General features: G+C 54.2%; 1 protein-coding gene across 5 annotated transcripts in view; it reads left to right on the top strand.

Annotated features, from left to right (window-relative positions):
- Positions 1 to 6,231: 6,231 nt before the first annotated feature.
- Positions 6,232 to 7,096, top strand: part of ELOF1 (elongation factor 1) — a 4,808-nt gene continuing 3,943 nt past the window's right edge. For 2 of the 5 annotated variants that reach the window (XM_040449982.1, XM_040449984.1), the window contains exon 1: positions 6,232 to 6,343. The gene's annotated coding sequence lies outside the window, so the exon portion shown is untranslated. Of the gene's footprint in view, positions 6,348 to 6,550; positions 6,574 to 6,993; positions 7,043 to 7,096 lie in introns of those variants that run through there. The other 3 variants (XM_040449985.1, XM_040449983.1, XM_040449986.1) reach the window with 3 other exon arrangements.

The following is a 7,096-nucleotide window of genomic DNA, read 5'->3' as shown; positions in this document are numbered from 1 at the left end:
GGGAGGGAAAGCTTTCTCCTGAACCAAGCACCTGTCACTGCCGAATATTCAATAAAAAAAATAGTTGCAGAGGCTGCACGCGTGCCACGGGCGTCTCTCTCCTCCCCTCGCTGGCGTGTTACATCACCCGTGGGTCTGAGAGTGTCGGGGCCGTGCTGCCCCTTGGTCGCTCAGCGGGCCTCACGCGTGGAGGCAATTTGAAGTAAAGGGGCGCCTGGGGGGCGCAGTCGGTTAAGCGCTCGACTTCAGCCAGGTCACGATCTCACAGTCCGGGAGTTCGAGCCCCGCGTCGGGCTCTGGGCTGACGGCTCAGAGCCTGGAGCCTGTTTCCGATTCTGTGTCTCCCTCTCTCTCTGCCCCTCCCCCGTTCACGCTCTGTCTCTCTCTGTCCCAAAAATAAATAAACGTTGAAGTAAAGACCGAACCGAAAGGGGGCGCCCGGGGGGCTCAGTCGGTTGAGCATCCAGACTCTTGATTTCGGCTCAGGTCACGATCTCCCGGTTCGTGGGTTCGAGGCCCGCATCAGGCTCAGCACTGGCAGCGGGGAACCTGCTTAGAATTCTCTTTCCCTTCGCCTGCTTGCTCACTCTCTCTCTCTCTCCAAATAAGTAAATAAATAAACAAACAGACCAAACCAAAAGGGTTACCAGACGAATCAAGGCTTCCTCCTCTGTGCCCACCTCCCCAGGCGGCCCCCCATCACTGTTTCTTTCCTGCCCAAATGGATGCGTCTGTAATAAAAACATCCCCCCACCTTTTTCTTTTACACAAAACAACACGATACACACACAGTTCTGCGCACGCTCTTTCTGCTAACCACGACTCGGCTGTTCGTGACAGAAGATTCCTTTTTGTTCACTCCGATATGGAACTGGTAATACAGCCACATACATCAAAAATCTAAAGTTTATGGAAAAGTGAAACATCTCCCTCCCTCCCTGTACTTCGGTCCCCCTCTCCAGAAGGAAACAACTTCCTTATAAATGCTTTGTTGCCTTCCAGGATTCCTCTACTCAAATAAAAAGCAAACGTGAAGTTTTGTTCGCCCCTCGCCCACTGATCTGCACCCGGCTTTTTTTGTTGCTTTCAAACCAGCGCTATGGACGTGTGATTGACACATTGCGAGTGTGCAATCTGTCGACTGTGGACAAAGGCACATAGCCACAAGCCCACCCCCACAATCGAGACTGAAGCATTTCACATAGCCCATGGGTTCACTTCGCACTGCTGTTTCTGTCTGTTGTACCTGGAGATCTGCCCATCAGATCTCAGGGGAACTTCTGGCTCTTTCCACAGCTACAGAGGTCCTGCCGTATGCCTACCCACGGTCTCCGCACCAGCCGTCGACCGAGGGCCACCTGAATTGCTTCCAATAATTTTGCTATCCTCAAACACCGCTGCAATAAATGACCCTATGCATTCATTTCCTATGTGTACAGACAGATTGGTAGGATACATCAGATATATTCCCCAAAGACTGCCCTTCTTTTTAAAAAAAATTTTTTTTAATGTTTTTAATTTTTGAGAGATAGAGCACGAGTGGGGAAGGGGCAGAGAGAGAGGGAGACACAGAATCCGAAGCAGGCTCCAGGCTCCGAGCTGTCAGCACAGAGCCCGACGCGGGGCTCAAACACACGAACCGCGAGATCATGACCTGAGCCGGGGTTGGACGCTTAACTGACCGAGCCACGCAGGTACCCCGAGGTTTTATTTTTAAATAATCTCTACAGGGGCGCCTGGGTGGCGCAGTCGGTTAAGCGGCCGACTTCAGCCAGGTCACGATCTCGCGGTCCGTGAGTTCGAGCCCCGCGTCGGGCTCTGGGCTGACGGCTCGGAGCCTGGAGCCTGTTTCCGATTCTGTGTCTCCCTCTCTCTCTGCCCCTCCCCCGTTCATGCTCTGTCTCTCTCTGTCCCAAAAATAAATAAAAAACGTTGAAAAAAATTTTTTTAAATAATCTGTACATCTAACATGGGGCTTGAACTTATAACCCTGAGATAAAGAGTCACATGCTCTACTGACTGAGCCCCCCAGGTGCCCCAGGAGTCCCTCTTTATGACAGCCATGGAGCTTCCACCTGATGTCACTGGCTCCTTGCCGGGCCTGCTGAAATCCATTCCAGTCTTTCCCTCTTACCAACCAACTGCAGTGGGTGCCCCTGGCCCCATGCTTTTTGTACATCTGTGCAAGTATGCACGCAGGAAAACTTCCAGAAGCAGAGCTGCATGAGGGCCTGTTTCTTCCAGTGGATGCTGAAAGCTTCAGACAAGCCCAGTTCCCCTCTGGGAGGGAGTTGAGTAACACCCACCCACAGCCAGCCAGGGCCACCCAGCGCAGGGCAGGTCCCAGTGCTCCCTTGGCCCCTCCCTCAACCGTCACTTCAGCCGCTACAGGGCAGGGACCCACTTGTTTGGCTCCAACTGTCAGCCTGAGCTGAGTGAAATGAAATCGCAACCCGGATAAAATGTAACTGAGGTTAGTTTTAGGGAGAGGAACTCAGGGAGTGTGACACCTTCCATTCGCTACTTTATAGAAGCTGATATTGTTGAATCTGTTGCAGACACAACCCCGGGGAGCATGTGTTAACTGTTCAAATTAAGCAAAGCTATCTTACCAAAATGCCAGCCCCGAGTTCCTTCCTGGGATTACTACTACCAGCCGAGCTCTACTCCCCAAAACACCATCGCTTCTAATCCTCACCCATGAGGCAAGGGCCAGAATCATCCTCGCTTCTCTGAGGACATTACAGAAACTCGACAGATTAAGTAACGTGCCCAAGGTTATGCCCAGGAAGTGGCAGACCCTTGATCTGAACCGCAAGAGTCAAGGCGGTTCGCAGCCACCCTGCCTGTTCCCACTGACTCAGAGGCTCCAGGCAGGGCAGGGATCTGAATCAGAAGTCAGCCCAGCGTCCCTGTTCACAGGGCCTGGAGCGTGGCATTAGCCCAATGTCCCTGTTCACAGGGCCCAGCACGTGGAAAGGAGAAGTGACCCACCCAAGCTGACACAGGGAACGAGTGGCAGGGAGCGGGCTTGTCACCCAGGCCCCCTTCTCCACAACGACCAAGTGCTGTTGCCATGTACCAAGCACAAGCACCAGGCAGCTGGGGACCCAAGGAACAGCAAAAAGAAGAAAGCAGGGAGGACACTCGGGCTCAGAGGGGTTCCATCCAGCCCGGGGGACGAGGCCAGCTAGCACGCAGCCATTGTTAGAAAGATGCCTTCTAAACTTCAAAAAACTGGATGCCAGAGACTCTCAAGGCCAGCCACAGGCTTTCATATCCTCTCACTCTTCCCAAGCAACCGGCTGTGACTCGACCATCATGGGTGTTATCATCTACCCCACTCCACCCCTCACCCCAGGTGCCGGGACCGGCAGTGGCATCCTCTTGCAGCCAGCAGCTCGTCCTGGAGGTCAGGCCACCCCCTCAACACCCTCGCAGGCCAAGAACCACAAATAAGAAGGTGAGAGACCTGCCTTGCGAAAACACACGGTCATCAGAGCAACGTGACGCCAGCTCGGAGCAAACGTCCGCAGGAAATCCAGAAACGAGTTCGAGAACACACGAGACCGCGAGGCAGGTGGAAGGTGGTGCTGCAGTTTCGCGGGGAAGGTGTTATTTGCCTTGTCAATTTCCCCAGAGGACAGAGCCCTGATCCCCCTTCAGACCACACACACAAAAATAAAACCCAGAGGGACCACATGCTTGAATACAGAAATAAAACACCACAGGAGTCGAACGCGAACATCCACATCTGAATAAGATGGCTCAGGGTAGCTCTGTTCATGATTGCCCCGGAGTGGCAACAACCCCCACGTCCATCCATAGGTGCAAGGAGAAACAAACTGTGGTCCATCCACACGATGGGCTATGACTCAGTGATAAAATGGGACAGACTACTGATAGACATGACATGGACAAGTCTCCAGCTGAGTCAGCTGAGCAAAAGCAAGCGAAACTCAAAAGACTACAGAATGTACGATTCTGTTCATATGACTTTCTGAAAACTACATAAAGGAACTGAAAGCAGGTCAGTTGATGCCAGGGGCTGGGCACAGGGGAAGGAATGGACTACAGAGAGACACGAAGAAAGTTTTGGGGGGTGATGGAAACATCCGTTATCTTTTTTTTTTTTAATGTTTATTTACTTTTGAGAGAGAGAGAGAGAGAGAGAGAGAGAGACCGAGCACGAGCGGGGAAGGGGAAGTGAGAGAGGGGGACACAGAATCGGAAGCAGGCTCCAGGCTCTGAGCTGTCAGCACAGAGCCGGAAGCCGGGCTTGAACTCACGAACCTGCAAGATCATGACCTGAGCCGAAGGCGCACGCTTAACCGACTGAGCCACCCAAGCACCCCAAAACATTCTCTATCTTAATTGTGGTGATGGTTTCATGCGTGTACACGTATGTCAAAACATGAAATTCCATAGTTTACATGCGATTTATTGTCTGCCAATCATAGCTCAATAGAGCTGGGAAGGAAAGACGGTGGGAGAGAGTGAGAGAGAGAAATAGGAACAAAGAGAACGAGAAAGAAACAAACCCCACAGTCATGAGCAGATATGGGATAGTCCATAAATACTATGGCCGAGTTGCACTACGAGTTGTGTAACTACTAAAACCAAAGTTACCTGTACGTGTTTTGACTATTAAGTGTAAACAGCAAATCGATCCCTCCTGTGTGCACAAGTTTGTAGAAGCAATGAAAAAAAAAAAAAAAAAAAGAGTCCGGTAGAGCCAGTTCCAAGGGTAACACTGCCCCCTAGGGGACACCCTGAAGATAGCTCGACCTAAACTACATCTTCCAAATTACTTTCCTGACCACTGTCAGGAAACGGCTCTTATCAAGGTCACCAGGGACCAAACACTTGCAAGGTCAACAGTCAATTCTCTTTCCACGTCTTAGTCAAACTCTCAACCACAGGTGACACAGCTGACCACCCTGTCTCGAAATACCTTCTTCTCAAGGCTCTGGGAAAGATCACCCACCTCTCTCTCCCCCTACCTCACTGGCCTACCCAGTCGCTTGCTGACTCCTCCTCCTAGCATCTAAGGTTGGGGTGCCCCTGGTCTCCTTCTTAGCCCTCTTCTTTTGCTATACTTTGCCCCTCACCCTGAAACCAGGTGACTTCCTCTGGCCCCAAGGCTTCAAATAACCTCCCTAGGTGAATGACTCTCAAAATCACTTCCAGATCCTTCACCTGACCTCCAGACTCCTCTTCCACGGGCCTGTTCCATCCCTCCTTTTGCTCGTCTCCAAAATCATGGCTAGAACACAAGCCTGGACTTCTCCCTGCGCCTTCCTCATCTGAGTGAGAGGGAGCCCCCAGGGGCTCCAGGACAGGGGAGTGTCTGTTCCCTTCTCTCCTTCCCTCCATCAGAAGTTCTGCAGGTGCAATTTCTGTGTAACTCCCGCTCAGCCTTCGATTTCAACCTGAGCGGCAGCCTCCCGGAGAAGCCTTCGCTAACCCCTCAGACTAGCTTGGCAGCCCCCTCCATCATCCTATGCTCTGAGATCCATGCGTTCTCCTCTGCTGAGCTGAAGGGTGTAGTAATCGAGCCTTTTATGTTTATGTCCAGCCTCTCCCCTAAACTGTGGGACCTGTAAAGCCTTATTCTCTCCTCGCCCGACTCCAACAGAGTCCTTAAGGTGCCCACGAGACCACGTGATCTGGCCCTTGTTTGCCTGTGCAATCTCTTCTATTATAACTTCGGCGCTCAGTGCGGTCCGCGGACCAGCGGCACGGACGTCACCGGGGAGCTAGTTAGAAATGCAGCCTTTGAGACCACACCCCTGACCTAATGGATCAGACCTGAATTTTAATCAGATCCGCAGGCTCTTATTAACGTTTGAGAAGAGCGTCCTACAATCTCCCCCATCACCACGATTCAGCCGTACTGCTATTTGCAATTCCTTAGCACGGAAATCTTTTGAACGTGTCCGCAGCTGGGGAGATCCGGGCGGGCCGCGAGGGGCTGAGGCTTGAACTGGGAGACACGACACGTGCAGACGCCGCGGCCTAGAGCGAGGATGCCTTTCCAACGCCGGTCCGGCCCAGCCCACCGTCTCTGAACCGCCGGCACCGCGACAACCCCTCAGAAGCGGCTGCGCGCACCGCCTCAGGCCACGGCGCCAGCGCCCTCGCGCAGGCGCACTGCGACCCCGCCGCCCGGTAGGGTGTGCGAGTACGCATGTGCACCGAAAAGATGAGGGAGAAGGCGGGGCCTCCCCGCGGGGCGTTCCCGGCCGCAGGTTAGAGGAGGAGAGGGGGTTCCGCTTCCGGCTGGAGCCGGAAGCCACTGTCTCCCGGGTGAACGAGGCCGTCGCAACGAGGGGAGGCGAGTGTAGGTGACTGTTCGCAGGGGCGGGCGTTGGGGCCAGGCCGGGTTAGGCGATCTTCTACTGGGAGGGAGGGGGGGCGCTCACGGGATCCTGGAGGAGGCGTCGAGGACCCCGGGGTTGGGGGGGTGGCCGGTCGGGGAGCTTGACTCCCCCGGACCCCAGCCCTCTAAGCGCGGCCGCTCGGAGGCCTGGCTCCCGCAGGCGGAGGGCGGGAGGCGACGCCGAAGCCTCGGTGAGCTTGGAGGGACCGCCGACCCTCCGCCTTTTGAAGGTTGGGAGCCGATCCCTTTTCCAGGCCCCTTTGGCGCGCTTGGACTTAGGTCGCCATAGGGCACGCAGGGCCCCTGGAGCTTTGTGTACAGGCTAGACCCCCTTTCTGGTGTGCGATTGGGGGTGCCGTAGACGCCGGATAAAACGAGATTCTGGAGCGCATCCATACCTTCTGGTTCGGGAGCCTTATCTGTTCGTTCAACAAGTAGTTACTGAGCGCTTAATGCATACCGGGCACCGTGCCTGGTATGGGGATTCAGCAGTGGGTAAATCGTGTCTCCCCCCCCACCCCGCCCCAACACTGCATTCCACTAGGGGCAGATCTGAAATGAGGTTCAGAAATCTGCATTTTTGAGCATCCTTCAAGTGATTCTGTTAACAGGTGGTACCCAGGGCCAGGCTTTGGGAAAACAGAACACTCCCCGGAGCAGGTGAGGCAGGGGCTATAGAACTGGCTACATTTGCGGGGGGGGGGGGGGGGGGGG

Source organism: Herpailurus yagouaroundi, unplaced genomic scaffold (assembly GCF_014898765.1).
Source record: "Herpailurus yagouaroundi ecotype Mexico unplaced genomic scaffold, PumYag 200, whole genome shotgun sequence".
Classification (NCBI taxonomy): domain Eukaryota; kingdom Metazoa; phylum Chordata; class Mammalia; order Carnivora; family Felidae; genus Herpailurus; species Herpailurus yagouaroundi.
This window is presented reverse-complemented; position numbering and strand designations above follow the sequence as displayed.